The sequence below is a fragment of the Trichomycterus rosablanca genome, chromosome 19 (assembly GCF_030014385.1).
Source record: "Trichomycterus rosablanca isolate fTriRos1 chromosome 19, fTriRos1.hap1, whole genome shotgun sequence".
In the NCBI taxonomy this organism is placed as follows: domain Eukaryota; kingdom Metazoa; phylum Chordata; class Actinopteri; order Siluriformes; family Trichomycteridae; genus Trichomycterus; species Trichomycterus rosablanca.
In genome coordinates this window covers 18274208-18293662 of record NC_086006.1, presented here as the reverse complement: position 1 = coordinate 18293662, position 19455 = coordinate 18274208, and the positions used below count along the sequence as shown (strand labels likewise).

Sequence of the window (19455 nt, the reverse complement as noted above, 5' to 3'; positions counted from 1 at the left end):
CAGTGTCACTGCAATGCTGAGAATGATCCACCACCTAAATAATACCTGCTCTGTAGTGGTCCTGTGTGGGTCCTGACCATTGAAGAACAGCATGAAAGAGGGCTAACAAAGCATGCAGAGAAACAGATGGACTACAGTCAGTAATTGTAGTGCTTCTATATAGTAAGTGGAGTGTAGAAACAAGGAGGTGGTTTTAATGTTATGGCTGATCAGTGTATATAATAGTTGCTAGGGATGAGAATATGTAAGACATAGTAAAAATGCCACAGTGGTATATAAAGGTTCTTTTTGACATCATTATGTAAAACCAGTCAATTAAATCCACAGCTTCAGAATCCATACTGACACAAACAGCTTCCATTTGTTTGGTTTGGTACTGACGCTCAGTCTACAAATAGATTTGTATCAGAAATGGCACATGAAAGAGTGTGAGTTAAATCAGCAGTCGATCTCCAACGGTCATTTGTGTAACTGATCTGTATCTCCGCTCAGTTCAAGCCTAGTTTCGGCTCTTGGGATGAATTTAAACGACATTTTTAATCGACGGCATTAACCGATTCATGGCTACTTAGCTGGTTAGCTGTTAATCGGTTGACAATTAACATCCCTAGTCACTACAGACTATAAGCTGTTCAACCCAGATAACACAGCAGTTTACCAGTGGTATCCACTTTAGGCTAGAAAGTAGTAGCCTTGTATATTTCAGCCACAGCCACTGCTGGCAGGTGCATAAAATCAATCAGACAACAGTGCAGTCTCAATATGCAAACACTGAAATCAAACATTAATAGTATGTAACAGAGTATTTTACCCACAATCCCCACCACTATTTATTACAGTTTGACTGTCGACAATCAGTTCTGTCCTGGGTAAAACACGCTAGCACACCAGAGCTGGGATCTTGAATACATCGTATCGAATCTCAGCTCTGCCATCCGGCTGGGCTGGGCGGCCACGTGAACAACGATTGGCTGTTGTTCAGGGCGGGATGAGCCGGACCAGGGTTCCTCATAACTGGTGCACTTCAGGGTGTGGCTCTCCGTACACAAGGCTGATCCGCATATGAACTCGTGCAGGTGAAAAGAGGCAGTCGGTACTGCACACGTGTCAGTTGCCAAGCTCCTCAGTCGGCAGTGGAGGGTAGTATCGGTAGAGGTGAAGCGTAACGCAATCAGGGTAATTTGATACGACTAGATTAGGGGAGACAATTGGGGGAAAAATCTATCTGTCCTTGACTGACACTCACTATAGAGTTCCAAACTGCATTCAGAAACAAAATCAGCACAAAAACGGTTCATTAAATGCATCATTGCTGTGTTTTTTATAGCCTACAATTTATTAGAAATGGTAAAGATTAATTTGTTAAATATGATAGACCCTACCTAGAATTATAGTCTGGACAATGGCATAAAGCTAAATAATTAATTTCAAAATTGAACACTGTTTTTTTGTGATGTAATAATAATAATATTAATAATAATAATAATAATAATGTTTACTAATTAATTTAATATAATGTGGGATCAAATTACAGTAAAGTCCATTGGCTTGCAGAGTGTAAAACCATGGACCGCTAGAATCGATGGCCATTCTCTCAACAAGTCTAGAACATGGCAAGTAACGTTAATCCTAGTATAAGTACTACTGCAATCCTGATCAGGATAAAAACCATCTAATATAGGCAAATAAAAACAATTCTGACAAGACGAGTGGGCCAAAATTCCCCCCAAGTGATGTAAAACAGTGGTCCCCAACCACCGGGCCGGTAGCGCTCCGTGGGTCATTTATTACCTGGCTGCACAGAAAGACCAAATAATTTGAGATTGCGACATCAGCAATGAAAACACTACTTTTAACGGGTGTTATTGTCTTCAATCACCCCTAGATGGGAGCAGCGTCTTGTTGCAGCAAAAAAAGCTCATTTGTGAGTAGTACAGTTATTCTACGTATATTAAATCTTGCCGCCCCAACCGGTCCGTGAAATTATATCTTATATGAAACTGGTCTGAGATGCAAAAAAGGTTGGGGACCGCTGATGTAAAAGACTCATCGCAAGTTATCCCAGATGTTTGATTGCAGTTGTTATTGCCAAAGGTGGCCCAACCAAGTATTAGGTTTAGACGGGGCAAGTACTTTTTCACATGGGTGATATAGATTTTAAGTAAATCTATATCTGTAAATAAATGTAATGATCATTTTAAAGCTGCATTTTGTGTTTACGTGTGTTTTATCTTATATTAAATTAAATTGGAAAATCCCATTAAATGTGATAAATAAGCAAAAAAACTGGTTAACTGGGTGAGGGGCAAATACAGATTTGGAACACACAATTTTCACAGCACAGCACTAAGTTCTTACAAAGCAAGTTTAGTTACGACATTGTATCCAAAGCAAATTAGAACTGTGATCTAGGGCTGCCACTAACGACTATTTTTCTATCGATTAATCTATAGACTAATTTACCGATTAGTTGATTAATCTAAACGATTAATTTTCCTCCAAAATATTTAATTCAGAATCTCATTTAAGCTTCTTTTATTTTAACAACAAACTGTATGGCATAATAATATGGCTCAAAGCTAAATGTACGCAGGGTTTATGTCCATGTTATCAAATTCTCAAATGTTCCATATTAAACAAAGTGCAACATGTGTTTATGGCGTTCTGTACACAAAGCAAAGTGCTTAAACTTATAGCAGAAATAAAATAGTTAGAGGTGGGCACGTCTCATTAAGTCCAACATACAGTAAAGACAGAATGAGCCCAGATTCTAACCTACTTGACACATTCATTTAAAACTTATCAAATTCTAAGCGATGTAAACAAAGTGGTAAGCGTTACGGCTAGTGCCATGGCAACCGCAAAAATCGTGAGCCCAATGCAGTGTGTGAATGCGCCCTAACTGAACTCGCTAAGAAATACGGTATTCCAAGATCTCCGCGATTAAGAAGCTTAATGAAACAATATAGAAATAAAAATGCGCCCTAACTGAACTCGCTAAGAAATACCGTATTCCAAGATCTCCGCGATTAAGAAGCTTAATGAAACAATATAGAAATAAAAATGCGCCCTAACTGAACTCGCTAAGAAATACGGTATTCCAAGATCTCCACGATTATGAAGCTTAAGGAAACAATACAGACGTGCGACATACATTTACATTTATTTAGCAGATGCTTTTATCCAAAGCGACTTACATTACAGTTACAGTATACAGTCTGAGCAATTGAGGGTTAAGGGCCTTGCTCAAGGGCCCAACAGCTGAAACCTGGCAGCTGTGAGGCTTGAACCAGTGATTACTAATCCAGTACCTTAACCACTAGGCTACAGCTTGAACTATGTTTATAAATCAGTAGTAGTGCTGAGGGAAATCATATGAACGGTTATATGAATGGAGACGTACTAGAAATTAAAAGGGGGGCGCCCAGGTGGCGCAGCGGGATATTCCGCTGACGCACCAGCACCGAGTTTCTGAACTCCCAGGCATAATTGGCAGTGCCTGCAGCAGATACTAATTGGCCACCGTATCTGCAGGGTGGGGACCGGACTATGTGTGGGTGGGTGGATCTTCATACGCTGTGTAAGGACCCAGATTGGCAGAAGAGACACCCGTGCAGGAAGCACGGACAAGAAGAGGAGGGCTGTACACGTGTAAAGAAGGCGTGGGCAGAGCTGTGCTCTTCTTGGATGCAAAATCTGGTGTCTGTCAGCAGCGGAAGACAAATTGGATAGAAAAATGGGGGATTATTTATAAACATAGTTTTACTTAAAATATTGACGTCGACGCAAAAAAATGCGTCGATTAGGTCGACCAATCACGGTAGCCCTACTGTGATCAAACACAGTAGAATAATTTGAGGGTTATAGGCCTCAAATTGGGGCTTAAACCAGTGACCTAACGATCACTAGTCTGCTGCCCTGGTAGCCGGTATGTATGGTATCTATTCTTCTATTCTGCTCAGTTACAAACTACTGGGGCGGCACGGTGGCTCGGTGGGTAGCACTGTCGCCTCACAGCAACAAGGTCCTGGGTTCGCTCCCCAGGTCCTTTCTGTGTGGAGTTTGCATGTTCCTCCGGGTGCTCCGGCTTCCTCCTACAGTCCAAAGACATGCAAGTGAGGTGAACTGGAGATACTAAATTGTCCATGACTGTGTTTTATATAATCTTGTGAACTGATAAACCTTGTGTAATGAGTAACTACCGTTCCTGTCAGTGTAAAACATGACGTTAAAATCCTTATCAAAAATACAAACTACTGAGTAGCACAGATGAAGAGGAAGCACTGTAAACAGTATATTTTATAAAATGCACACTGTCGCAATGTCACACTGCAGCTACGGATGCCGTGTCTTTAATTGCAGGTCTAGCTCATTCTCCTGAGAGGGAGAATAATCCTTTGTGGACTCTGACGGGCCTGTATAAAGAAATCATTTATTCAACGTTCAGCTCCAGTGACTGGTCACATTGCTTTTTTTCTATATTTTTCCTCTAGTTTTTGTTCAGTCAGAAACTCCTGTTGAGTAATCCAGCCAACAGCAGAGGATAGTGCTGCACTAGCGATGATGTGCTGCTCTCTAGTCGAGTACTACTACACGTCTCTATTAGCACAACCTGAAATTAACCTCATTGTGTTTTTTTTAAGGAAAAATATCATCAAAATCTGGATAGTGGAAGCTCATTGGTTAGGGTATTGGACTAGTAATCAGAAGGTTGTTGATTTAAGCCCCACATTTTTTGAAATATATATATATATACAGTATATATATATATATATATACAGTATATATATATATATATATATATATATATACAGGGGTTGGACAAAATAACTGAAACACCTGTCATTTTAGTGTGGGAGGTTTCATGGCTAAATTGGACCAGTCTGGTGGCCAATCTTCATTAATTGCACATTGCACCAGTAAGAGCAGAGTGTGAAGGTTCAATTAGCAGGGTAAGAGCACAGTTTTTCTCAAAATATTGCAATGCACACAACATTATGGGTGACATACCAGAGTTCAAAAGAGGACAAATTGTTGGTGCACGTCTTGCTGGCGCATCTGTGACCAAGACAGCAAGTCTTTGTGATGTATCAAGAGCCACGGTATCCAGGGTAATGTCAGCATACCACCAAGAAGGACAAACCACATCCAACAGGATTAACTGTGGACGCAAGAGGAAGCTGTCTGAAAGGGATGTTTGGGTGCTAACCCGGATTGTATCCAAAAAACATAAAACCACGGCTGCCCAAATCACGGCAGAATTAAATGTGCACCTCAACTCTCCTGTTTCCACCAGAACTGTCCGTCGGGAGCTCCACAGGGTCAATATACACGGCCGGGCTGCTATAGCCAAACCTTTGGTCACTCGTGCCAATGCCAAACGTCGGTTTCAATGGTGCAAGGAGCGCAAATCTTGGGCTGTGGACAATGTGAAACATGTATTGTTCTCTGATGAGTCCACCTTTACTGTTTTCCCCACATCCGGGAGAGTTACGGTGTGGAGAAGCCCCAAAGAAGCGTACCACCCAGACTGTTGCATGCCCAGAGTGAAGCATGGGGGTGGATCAGTGATGGTTTGGGCTGCCATATCATGGCATTCCCTTGGCCCAATACTTGTGCTAGATTGCCGCGTCACTGCCAAGGACTACCGAACCATTCTGGAGGACCATGTGCATCCAATGGCGGTGCCGTGTATCAGGATGACAATGCACCAATACACACAGCAAGACTGGTGAAAGATTGGTTTGATGAACATGAAAGTGAAGTTGAACATCTCCCATGGCCTGCACAGTCACCAGATCTAAATATTATTGAGCCACTTTGGGGTGTTTTGGAGAAGCGAGTCAGGAAACGTTTTCCTCCACCAGCATCACGTAGTGACCTGGCCACTATCCTGCAAGAAGAATGGCTTAAAATCCCTCTGACCACTGTGCAGGACTTGTATATGTCATTTCCAAGACGAATTGACGCTGTATTGGCCGCAAAAGGAGGCCCTACACCATACTAATACATTATTGTGGTCTTAAACCAGGTGTTTCAGTTATTTTGTCCAACCCCTGTATATATATATATATATATATATATATATATATATATATATACAGTGTATCACAAAAGTGAATACACCCCTCACATTTCTGCAAATATTTTATTATATCTTTTCATGTGACAATACTATAGAAATAAAACTTGGATATAACTTGGAGTAGTCAGTGTACAACTTGTATAGCAGTGTAGATTTACTGTCTTCTGAAAATAACTCAACACACAGCCATTAATGTCTAAATAGCTGGCAACATAAGTGAGTACACCCCACAGTGAACATGTCCAAATTGTGCCCAAAGTGTCAATATTTTGTGTGACCACCATTATTATCCAGCACTGCCTTAACCCTCCTGGGCATGGAATTCACCAGAGCTGCACAGGTTGCTACTGGAATCCTCTTCCACTCCTCCATGATGACATCACGGAGCTGGTGGATGTTAGACACCTTGAACTCCTCCACCTTCCACTTGAGGATGCGCCACAGGTGTTCAATTGGGTTTAGCCCATCACCTTTACCTTCAGCTTCCTCAGCAAGGCAGTTGTCATCTTGGAGGTTGTGTTTGGGGTCGTTATCCTGTTGGAAAACTGCCATGAGGCCCAGTTTTCGAAGGGAGGGGATCATGCTCTGTTTCAGAATGTCACAGTACATGTTGGAATTCATGTTTCCCTCAATGAACTGCAGCTCCCCAGTGCCAGCAACACTCATGCAGCCCAAGACCATGATGCTACCACCACCATGCTTGACTGTAGGCAAGATACAGTTGTCTTGGTACTTCTCACCAGGGCGCCGCCACACATGCTGGACACCATCTGAGCCAAACAAGTTTATCTTGGTCTCGTCAGACCACAGGGCATTCCAGTAATCATGTTCTTGGACTGCTTGTCTTCAGCAAACTGTTTGCGGGCTTTCTTGTGCGTCAGCTTCCTTCTGGGATGACGACCATGCAGACCGAGTTGATGCAGTGTGCGGCGTATGGTCTGAGCACTGACAGGCTGACCTCCCACGTCTTCAACCTCTGCAGCAATGCTGGCAGCACTCATGTGTCTATTTTTTAAAGCCAACCTCTGGATATGACGCCGAACACGTGGACTCAACTTCTTTGGTCGACCCTGGCGAAGCCTGTTCCGAGTGGAACCTGTCCTGGAAAACCGCTGTATGACCTTGGCCACCATGTTGTAGCTCAGTTTCAGGGTGTTAGTAATCTTCTTATAGCCCAGGCCATCTTTGTGGAGAGCAACAATTCTATTTCTCACATCCTCAGAGAGTTCTTTGCCATGAGGTGCCATGTTGAATATCCAGTGGCCAGTATGAGAGAATTGTACCCAAAACACCAAATTTAACAGCCCTGCTCCCCATTTACACCTGGGACCTTGACACATGACACCAGGGAGGGACAACGACACATTTGGGCACAATTTGGACATGTTCACTGTGGGGTGTACTCACTTATGTTGCCAGCTATTTAGACATTAATGGCTGTGTGTTGAGTTATTTTCAGAAGACAGTAAATCTACACTGCTATACAAGCTGTACACTGACTACTCTAAGTTATATCCAAGTTTCATGTCTATAGTGTTGTCCCATGAAAAGATATAATCAAATATTTGCAGAAATGTGAGGGGTGTACTCACTTTTGTGATACACTGTATATATATATTTCAAAAAATGTCAGAGGCAAAATAAGACAAAGGTTAACAAGTAACACTGTTATATCATTTCATTTTCAGCATTTAGCAGACACATTTTATCCAAAGCAACTTACAGTATAGCGACAGTTTAAAGTCAAAGCAATTGAGGGTAAGGGCCTTGCCCAAGGGCCCAACAGCAGCAATCTGGCAATTCAACCGACCTTCTGATCACTAGTCCAGTACCTTAACCGTTAGGCTACAACATTATGGAAAGTTCCACAATTAGCAGGTGAACTGGTAACAGGTGAGGTCATCAAGGCTGAGTCGAAAAGGACTCATATGTGGTGGGGCTCAAACCCATGACCTTCTGATCATTAATCATATACATATACCACTATGCTTCTATGCATTTTGCTTGCTATTACAAATAATCAACATTTCAAGAACACCAATCTGCTCTTTTGACTAAATGGGCACAAATTCTTGAAGGCACAGCCCAAAATCTTGTAAACAGCCTTCACAAAAGAGTGGAGGCTCAATTTAAGTGTCCATGATTTTGGAATAGGATGTTGTCTACATACACTTGGCCATTTAGCGTATTATTTCAAAAAGACAACTGGTTGTTAAATGTTATAAACTGAATAATATATAAATATATGGCAATCAGATCTCAGTTTGAGTGAGGCAAGGTGGTGCAGCTTGTAATATTAGTGCTGCACAGTAACATGGGACCTGGGGACCTGGGTTTGATCCTTGCCTCTGGTTCGCAGTTCGCTTCATGTGTGCATGGGTTTTCTCCCAAAAACATCTAAGTCAGTGAATATGTTGGTTTCATTTCTTAATGCCTTTCCATTGTGTATTCCTGCCTTGCCCGGGGTGCTGCCTCAGCCACTACGACCCTGACCAGGACAAAGCAGTTGTAAAAAATACACATTCCAATACAGTATATGTAAACACATTTCTCTCAATATCCGTAACATGGTAAAATACCCATGATTCACGAAGTAAAATGCCATAGATTAAAATAGAAATAGATCCTCTCTTCACATAGATCTTTCTTAACCTCGGGAGTCCTCTCTATTACGTCAGAGGCGCGCGAGCGCTGCGTGTACCCCCCCCCCCCCCAACCCACAGTTTCTTCACAGCGCGCGCTCTCCGCGCCGCCACGCGCCACTCAGCCCCGCCCCCTCTCCTCTCTAGTCCAGCACGCGGTGCGCGCTCGCGATTCATTCACCTAAAGGTGTCGCGCGTGGAGCGGGGGCGCGCTTTACTACGCCAGAGCCACAAGGAGAGAAAGTACATCTACCGAGAAGAGGAAAAAACGGAAAACAAGGCTAGAAAGGCTAAAAATAAGCAGCGTAAATATACAAATACACGGTAATACAGTGAGGGAAAAGATAACAAACTACAGGTAGACATTTTAAAGTCGAAAATATATCATTAAAACGGAGTATTTTACGCCCACACTTCCTATGTTTGAATTGGGAAGATTCCCCTCATACAGCACTGCAGTGTGTGCTGTCGGTTATTCTATTTACTCGTTTGTTTAAATGAAAATAGCTGTAAATAACGTTCACAGACAAATGTAACGTTAAACTTTAGGTTAAAAAAAAAAGTCCACTCGACGACCCATGCAGCACCATTTCTCTATTTCAACAACTAACAGTACTCCGCACACGCTTCAGCCTTCCAACAGCTGACCTTTTTACTTACTTGTATATCACTTATATTGGTGCCAATAAAGTAAAGAATATATTTAGAATATATTTATGAAAAGTACAGTCAGCAAGAGGGAAGAATTTTTAATGCAGTACGGTTTTGAAGTCATGTACGGATTTCTGTTACCAATAACAGTGTTCCGTATAGCGTGTCAGTATGTAAATGTCAGCGTTTAACAAATGTTTAACAACACTATTTAAACCCGAACCAACAAGGGGTTTTAAATGAATATTAGTGTGAATAATAATAATAATAATATTAATATATAAAAAGTGTGCGGTATACCGAGTGTACGGAATACCGTGAGACAGCCTAACATTTAAACAGCACCATGAAAGACACAGTACAGGCAAGTTAGTGTTGACCAGTATACATCTGATTTCCATAAACACTGCTAAGCAGCGGTTATAATGGAAATCCAGCGATACAGATCCAATGTCAGCTGCACATAGGCACACTAGTTTTCACGGTTGTAAAACAGACATTACAAGTAAATGTGTACTCACACTAATGAGCATTAAAGCAGCACAGACTGGCAGAACAGCACAACGCTTTATTGGGATTTTACCCGAGTACCAGTCCGTGTTCTCGAGGAAATCACGAACCCTTTTCGAAACGGGAAAACCCACCATCCGCTGCTGCTGCTGCCAAACTGAAACGATTCGCTATGTACAAAAAAAAGCCCTGCCCGAACGAGCATACTTACAATTTTGGCATTAAAATGGTCTGGAGGGCGGTAGCCGTTTCGTTTTCTGAAGCACATCCGTGTGTTTTTTTTTTGCGCTTTCTATTTTCTATATGTATAAACACAGTATGCTTCTTTTTTTTGTCCTCCTCGAGCGTTCCTGCTTCGGAATCGACACCCTTTACGGAGGCAGGCTGAGTGTGAAGTGCGCATGCGCGAACTCGTTCTCGTTCTGCTCGACCGGTTGACGAAGGACTGCCTTGCAAATTGTGATTTCTGATGGAAAGTTGTGTCTTTCCTAACACACAGCTCATCAAAGTTATCATATATACTTAATAATTACATGCAAACCTTATTTTCCTCCCAATCTAGTTGTATCCAAATACCTGATTGCATTATGTTTTATCTTTTCTGATGCTGATCTCCACTCCTGACTGAGAGCGAGACTGACACACGCCCCCTCCGACACCTGAGCAGTAGCCAACTGCATTTTTCACCTGCACAAGGTGAGTTCATATGAGGATCAGCTTTTTTATTACTATTATTATCTACTTTTCCCCACTTCCCCCCCCAATTTTTCTCCCCTATTCTAGTCGTGGCAGTTTTTTTTTGCATTTTCTTCCCAATCTAGTTGTATCCAAATACCTGATTGCATTATGTTTCCTCTTTTCTGATGCTGATCTCCACTCCTGACTGAGGAGAGCGAGACTGACACACGCCCCCTCCGACACCTGAGCAGTAGCCAACTGCATTTTTCACCTGCACAAGGTGAGTTCATATGGACCGCCCCACCTGGGGATCGAACCCAGGACCTTCTCGCTGTGAGGCGACAGTGCTACCCACTAAGCCATCTTGCCACCCCGTTATTCGTTAAATTTAAAACAAAACAAAACACAGTAAGTCAAAAGTACATCATTCATTCATTCAACTGCTGAGAGCATGTCTCACATGATGGACCCATTCACCTACTCTCACTCACTTGCTCACTTACCTACTGGTATGTTTTGGGAGGTAGGAAAAAACTGTCCTCAAAAACTCCCCAAGTCAAAAGTTCACACTTGTACTGGTACTGTAGGAGCTTTCGAAAGCCTTCCTGTTAAAAAATACTAAACTGTCTACATATGAGGACACCAGGGACAAAATACACCAAAAAGAAATATGGAGTTAATAATATATTCATGCATTTATCATATTTAATCACTTGATTTTGAGATGGGTCACATTGGGTCCAGAGCCACTACCACTAGTCTACCATTGGGGGCCAGATGGGAACACGCCTTAAACAGGGCACCAAACCATTGTAGGTATAACGTGACCCATTTGATTACTTCATTAGTAAACCATACCTGGAAACAATTTGAAGTAGCCGATCCACTCATTGAAATTTCATCGTAATGTGAAGAAAAAAGAGTACCTAGAGAAAATCTACAGATAGAATATGACCTCTTACTGACCGAAGCTAAGAACTAAACAAAAACACACTGTGCCTTTGATGTGAAGCACCAGTGTAACTAAATCCGAACAAAACCTACTATAGTGCAAATGGTGCCGTGGGTAGCACGGCCACCTCACAGCAAGAAGGGCCTGTGTTTGACTCCCCGGATGGACAGGGTCCTTTCTGTGTGTAGTTTGCATGTTCTCCCTGTGTCCACGTGGATGACCTCGACAATGAATGACTGAGAACTGTAGTGTTTATAGCTCCCCCTTGTGGAAAAACCTCTGCCTGTTACAAATTGAGTATGTGATTGAGTAATAGTAGCAAACCAGGACCATTCTGCATTTGAGTTTTCAGACTAGGGCTTGCAGTCTTTCCTCTGTTAAGCCCCAAAATGGGAAGGGTTCAGACACACACACACACACACACACACACACACACAAAAGCCTAACACACTGGCAATAGACCCTCCATGTCCATATTCTGAACTAAGTAAGCAAGACTATAAAAACGTAATAATACAACAATCATACCCCTGCTATGTACAAAAAAGCATGCAGTGCTGTCCAAGTGTGGACATTTGGTTTAGGTAAAAAAAGTAGATCAGCTTTGTGTACGGAGAGCCACACCCTGATCAACACATTCTCCCTCGACTCTGTGCAGGTGCCATCAATCAGCCAGTAGAGGTCGTAGTTGCGAAAATTTTGAAGTCCCTGCTCAGGGCCTCCGGCTCCCAAGCCAATCGTTGTTTTTTAGGATTTTAACATCACGTTTTACATTCATGACAGGACAGGTGGTTACTCATTACACAAGATACATAAAAAAAGTAAACAAATAATGTCTAATATTAGGCTATTATTAACACTTTCTGTGTCTGTCTGGAACAAATAACATATGTGTTTTACCAAGTTGGGCTTATTTGTATAGTATCCTAAAGTAACGAGTCTCAGGACCATGGCAACAACTGAACAATTGCGGATTCATCTGTATTATGACATCATAGGCTGACTTACTGTTGACCATCTAACAATCTTAGAACATACACCCAAACCCCGCAAATTTAGCGTGCACCTAACCTTATATTATATATTATACCTCATATATACAACCAAAATGTTTATGTTACATTATTGGCATGTTACATTATTATTATTTACATTACAATATTGAGTACAGTTTGTGTTAATGTGTATAGCTACTTTACATAAATCCCTGTCAACCAGCAGGAGGCACCAAACACCAAGAATAAGCCGAGCATGAACGTACACTGGATCTTCTCAATTACTGCTTTATTCTGGTCAGAAGGGCAGAAGGGGTCATGTTAACATTTTAAAACACGTGCAATGCAAGAATACACCCACCATTCCAGACAGAGCTTGAGAACATGTAAAACTTTCCTCAAACTATGTCAAGTGGTTAGGGTTAAACCCATTCACCTAGGGCATGTGTTGCTGTGAATCACCTATTTTTACTGCCTGTAAAGACTGGGTTTAATTCATCTTAAGGGACTTTATCCTGGTCAGGTTTGGGGTGGGGTCTTGAGCTAACAAACAAGCCTAGTACTTACTTATGTCAAAGAATTAAGAGTAGTCAGCTCACCTACTGGCATTTTTCTAATAGATGAAAGAACCACATGCAGCCACCTGGGAGTGTAAGCCAAACTGTGTTTAGTCGGAAACTGGACACTACCTATGCACAATTCTAAATGACCCAGCAAAAGAATAACTTATAATAGGCTTATAATCTACTTTCCTGGTCAGGGCCACACATATTCCAGAGCATTTTCTGAAAACAACTGATGCAAGTCATGTCAGGGCATCAAACTCATTTAATTCAATAGAATGAATGAAGAGCATGAAATACATTAGTAAATCTACAGCTGAAGAGTACCAACCATAATGTACCTAAAGAAAACGTGTTTTCTATATTGTGCTTATTTGATTACTGTATATGGGAATATAAGGTATGAATTTCACCCTAAAACGAACCAAAAACAAGAGATAGGTGTTACTGCCACTTGGTGTCAGTAAAGCTCTCTCCACTTCTACACGAGCACACAAGTTCTACAAATACATGATTAATGACAGGTCCAAAAGGGGACGTGTTAAGGTCCATGGTTACATAGATTATGCTAATACACTGATCAGCCATAACATTAAAACCACCTCCTTGTTTCTACCCTCACTGTCCATTTTATCAGCTCCACTTACAATATAGAATCATTTTGTAGTTCTACAATTATTTACTGCAGTCCATCTGTTTCGCTACATAACTTTTTACCCTACGTTCACCCTGTTATTTAATGGTCAGGACCCCCACAGGACCACCACAGAGCAGGTATTATTTAGGTGATGGATCATTCTCAGCACTGCAGTGACACTGACATGGTGGTGGTGTGTTAGTAAGTTTAAATACTGTGTCCACTCACTGTCCACTCTATTAGACACTCCTACCCAGTTGGTCCACCTTGTAGATGTAAAGTCAGAGACGATCGCTCATCTATTGCTGCTGTTTGAGTTGGTCTTTCATCAGTGGTCACAGGACGCTGCCCATGGGGCACTGTTGGCTAGATATTTTTGGTTGGTGGACTATTTTCAGTCCTGCAGTGACAGTGAGGTGTTTAGAATCTCCAGCAACATTGCTGTGTCTTATCCACTCATACCAGCACAACACACACTAACACACCACCACCATGTCCGTGTCACTGCAGTGCTGAGAATGACCCACCACCTAAATAATACCTGCTCTGTGGTGGTCCAGGGAGAGTCCTGACCCTTGAAGAACAGCATGAAAGCATGCAGAGAAACAGATGGACTACTGTCTATCAGCGCATTTATAAGATTTAATATGGGTTTTTAACCTAGCCTAAGTACCTGGCTACTTTATTAGGTAATACTAGGTTTTCCCCTCTCTATATTCAGATCAGCCCCAATTGTCTTTGTAGCATCAATTTAACAAGGTTCTACAAGCATTAACATTTTGTTTATAATGACATAATTGCAATACAAGATCCCATTTACGTTCCTCTTTTACTGCATTCCAAATGTGCTCTATTGGATACAGAACTGGTGACTGCGGTGGTGATTAAAGTCACTCGGAAATTGTTGCTAATAAAAACCAGTTTAATTTGATCTTGAAATTAAATGAAATGATTTCACTGACACATTAGAGCCCGTAGAAGATGATAAGTTATAGTGCTTGGTCAGCAGTTTAGCATACTTAGATGTGGTATTAAAACTTGAATGATATTAGGGGGCACATCATGTGCCAGAAATACATGTTTCCCCAAAACATTAGACAGACAGACAGACAGACAGACAGACAGACAGACAGACAGACAGACAGATGATAGACAGACAAACAAATAGACAGACAGCCAGATAGATAGATAGATAGATAGATAGATAGATAGATAGATAGATAGATAGATAGACAGACAAATAGATAGATAGACAGACAGACAGACAGACAGATGATAGACAGACAGATAGATAGTTAGATAGATAGACAGACAGACAGACAGACAGACAGAGACAGACAGACACAAATAGACAAAGACAGATAGATAGATAGATAGATAGATAGACAGACAGACAGATAGATAGATAGACAAATAGACAGACAGACAGATAGGTAGAAAGACAGACAGACAGACAGATAGATAGACAGATAGTGTCTATGACAGCGAAATGGCTGTCACCTCCGCAAGAAGGTCCTCCCACAGTCCGAAGACATGCAAGTGAGGTGAATTGGAGATACTAAATTGTCCATGACTGTGTTCGATATAATCTTGTGTGAGCTGATGAACCTTGTGTAATGAGTAACTACTGTTTCCTGTCATAAATGTAACCAAAGTGTAAAACATGACATTAAAAAAGAACGATAGATAGATAGATGGATGGATGGACAGTGCAGTGCTGAGACTTAAGCTAGTAAGGTAGACGACCAGTGTAGCATTTGCCTTTTTCATTAGAAGCATATAAATCTGAAGCATCGAAGCTGTGTATAGAATCTGTCCTCCACTTAATATAATTAGGCCCTTCAAACATAGCCAGTTATGTCTATATGTAGACTCCTGACTGGTTAACAGCACCAGTGGGGACCACATTCACATTTTTCCTGGTTTTCAGGTAGCTCTCACTGAAGCATATTTGCTTCTGACAAGCTACAGCATCACATCGAATCCCGCCTTAGGTGATTTGAATCTTTTCTCTTTTATGAATTATTTAGTCATCCCATTGCATTGACTGTCCTTCTGAGGGTTTTGTTGGCTTCCTTTGTTCTGATTCCATTCATCCAATGGACTTGGGTCCAGAATAATCTTGGTGGTAAGTGACTCTAAAGTGAAAAGTTCAGCATGTTATGAGTTCTTTAGAGTTGGACGAAGTTAAAAGAGTCATTGAGCATAAGGGTGTTATTTTGAGTCAGTATGAGCAGGCGCTCAGGCAGATCCTTGCTCGAGGCCCAGACTGCAGCACAAGCATGTACCACCCCCTAATGGCACCACCTGCCAGTAAGCTCCTTTCTACCACTGAGGACCCCGCACCATTTGGTCAGCACCAAACGGTATTATATGGAGTCACTATAGGGGGTTTCTGCTACAGTGCTTGAGCTCCAGACCTTGAGTTTTACTGTTCTTTGGCACAACGAACACTAAGCCAGACTCCCTTTGCAGGGAGCTTTAAACCCCCAGTGAGTCCACATACCCCATCAGATGGCTCCTTGACGTTCATTATGTAAAAAACAGGACCCCATACTTAGTTGCATGGGAGTAATATGGCGATGACAAACAATTCCAGCCCATCTCACCCAGGAGCCTTTCATGGGGGGTGGTCAACACGTAGGTGTTTCAAATAAACTACATATCCCAAAGGCTACTGCACTCAGCAGTGCTAATACACCACACATACACCGATCAGCCATAACATGTTTCTACACTCACTGTCCATTTTATCAGCTTCACTTACCATATAGAAGCACTTTGTAGTTCTACAATTACTGACTGTAGTCCATCTGTTTCTCTGCATGCCTTTTTAGCCTGCTTTCACCCTGTTCTTCCACCACAGAGCAGGTATTATTTGGGTGGTGGATCATTCTCAGCACTGCAGTGAAACTGACATGGTGGTGGTGTGTTAGTGTGTGTCGTGCTGGTATGAGTGGATCAGACACAGCAATGCTGCTGGAGTTTTTAAACACATCACTGTCACTGCTGGACTGAGAATAGTCCACCAACCAAAAATATCCAGCCAACAGCGCCCCGTAGGCAGCGTCCTGTGACCACTGATGAAGGTCTAGAAGATGACCAACTCAAACAGCAGCAATAGATGAGCGATTGTCTCTGACTTTACATCTACAAGGTGGACCAACTAGGTAGGAGTGTCTAATAGAGTGGACAGTGAGTGGGCTGCTGTGTCTGATCCACTCATACCAGAACAACACACACTAACACACCACCACCATGTCAGTGTCACTGCAGTGCTGAGAATGATCCACCACCCAAATAATACCTGCTCTGTGGTGGGGTCCCGACCATAGAGGAACTGCATAAAGGGGGCTAACAAAGCATGCAGAGAAACAGATGGACTACAGTCAGTAATTGTAGAACTACAAAGTGCTTCTATATGGTAAGTGGAGCTGATTAAATGGACAGTGAGTGTAGAAACAAGGAGGTGGTTTTAATGTTATGGCTGATCAGTGTATGTGTGCTTGACTTAGGCTGATAAGACAGAGGGCCGGTGCAGCATTCGCCCTTTTTATTTAGAGAGCTCCCTTGAGTAAATTAATAACAATTCTTATGCATTGAGGCTGTGTAAAGAATCTGTGATCCATGAGTTGCATTCACTCCCCCCCCCCGCTTCAATCTACTCACATCTGCTTTCTCATGCCTTACAAAAGGTCTTAATGTAGCGCTCTCGCTTCTGATGCACTACAGCATCATATTGAGTCCTGCCTAAAGCAATTTGAGTTTTTCCCTCTTTTTAATTATTTCCGGTCATGTTGCAGTGACTGTCACTTTGTGGTTTCTGTTCATTTCTTTATTTAGATTCTGTCCAGAATCATCTTGACAGTGAGTCACTCTACATCCTGTCCTCACCACCTATTACAATTTGACAGCGGAAACAGTGTTGATAAAATGGACAGTGAGTGTAGAAACAAGGAGGTGGTTTTAATGTTATGGCTGATCGGTGTATGTGCACAAAGGCCATAAACACTAATGAATGGTCTGTTTCTCATTCTCTGGACATTTTACTTAATACTTACACTCATCTAACCATAGCATGTTCCTACTGTCTTTTGGTCCATCTGAGATGAGCTTGGGCCTGGAGAACTGTAGCATTTCTACAAAGCATTGATGTATAAGTTTAAGGTTGCATCTCTAGATGCAGCAGCGGACTGTGTTAAGTGACAATGGCTTTCTGAAGTACTCCCGAGCCCATTTGGCTATATTTATTATATTTATTATAAATGCATGGTGGTGTCCCATACAAGGTCTTCAAGGTCATGCTCATTCAGCAGTGGTTTCCAGCTATGCCCTACACAGATTGAGATTTTTCCAGATTCTCTTAATGTTTTGCGCAATGTTATATCTTGCATCTAGATTTTTTTTGCCCTTTTAATCTTATTTTGCCCCTCTCCCAACTTTATTATCTTCATCAACAGATTTTTATCAACATGGTTTCCAGAGAACTGAGTGTTTTTGGTGTTCAAGCTTCTTAATTCTTGTATTTTTTTATGTGTTCTTTTGATCAATATGCTGTATTATCATTCCTGTGCTAGAGAACTATTCATAACACAGCAATTATATCATTATTACATCAGTCCAAATCTTTGAGACCAGGCACAACAACACACTGGTTTAAAATAAAGCTTAGACGAAAGAAGCACTGTTCTCCAATTTCATATGGCATGCAGCCTAAGCCATTAGTGAACCCTCTTTTATAAATCTTGGCACAGAGTTGTTTGGCTCCCAGGCTGGTCCGTAGGAGCTATACAATTACAGAAATGTGTAAGAAAATAACAAGGTCCTATCTTTTGTAATATTTTGTAACTGGATGTAAGAATACTAATAATAATACATAATCCATGGACCTTGAGTCCAATACAAACTTGAGTTTGTATTAAGTTCACTTAAGACCTTAGTGAGACATTCATGATTGAGCAGTTTAGGCCTGTATCTTATTATAAAACTCGATTAACGTGAAAAATAAAATGTAACGTGGCTTGTTGTACTAAAACAATGACCGATGAATTTGGGCAGTACAGAGCTCTTATAACCTGTAATAACAGAGAGAAGTTTAGTGTTTCTGTGTCGTACTTTTAGTACATTAAGCCACGTTAGGCTTGTTACGGATTCAGAACCCCGAGCTGCATAAACACCACACGTGAAGTGAATACAACCAAACGCAGACACGTGTAGCTTTTAGACTGGATTTGATGGTTATTTCACACACATGGATGTTTGCATTGTGGAACTTTAGTGATGTTTTATCACTCAAGTCGAGCGCTGAGCTAATCGGCTATTTACGCCGAGGGTCGCAGTGAGAGCGAAGCACAAAGCGCTTCTCACGTCAATGAACTAAAGAAAACAACAACTGCGACAAACACGTCTACGTCTTCTTATCACCAATAGTGGAACGATGCTTTTTGCATAAAAACGAACATCTGTAACAACAGCACAAATGCTCGCCGGTAATCTAAACGCTCCGCCATCATGTTACTACTCTGTACTTCCGTTGTGTAACGCCCACCGTTGATGACGCAGGCTTGGATCCCAAAAACTGGTGGAAACACGGGTCGGTTCTCTACAAAAACACCAAAGGTTCGAAGAAACCTGAACAGAACTGGTTCAAGAACCATGGTTCTTTTGATGGTAAAGGGCTAAGTGATATACAAAAATGGTATAAAACATTTTGAGGTCTTGCTAGAAATTTTTATACCATTA

General features: G+C 41.6%; 1 protein-coding gene across 1 annotated transcript in view; it reads right to left on the bottom strand.

The window, feature by feature from the left end:
- The window catches only part of rgs19 (regulator of G protein signaling 19), a 69805-nt gene extending 59552 nt beyond the window's left edge, over positions 1-10253 (bottom strand). Inside the window, exon 1 of the mRNA XM_063015759.1 lies at positions 10100-10253. The gene's annotated coding sequence lies outside the window, so the exon portion shown is untranslated. The remainder of the gene's footprint in view (positions 1-10099) is intronic.
- Positions 10254-19455: the final 9202 nt, after the last annotated feature.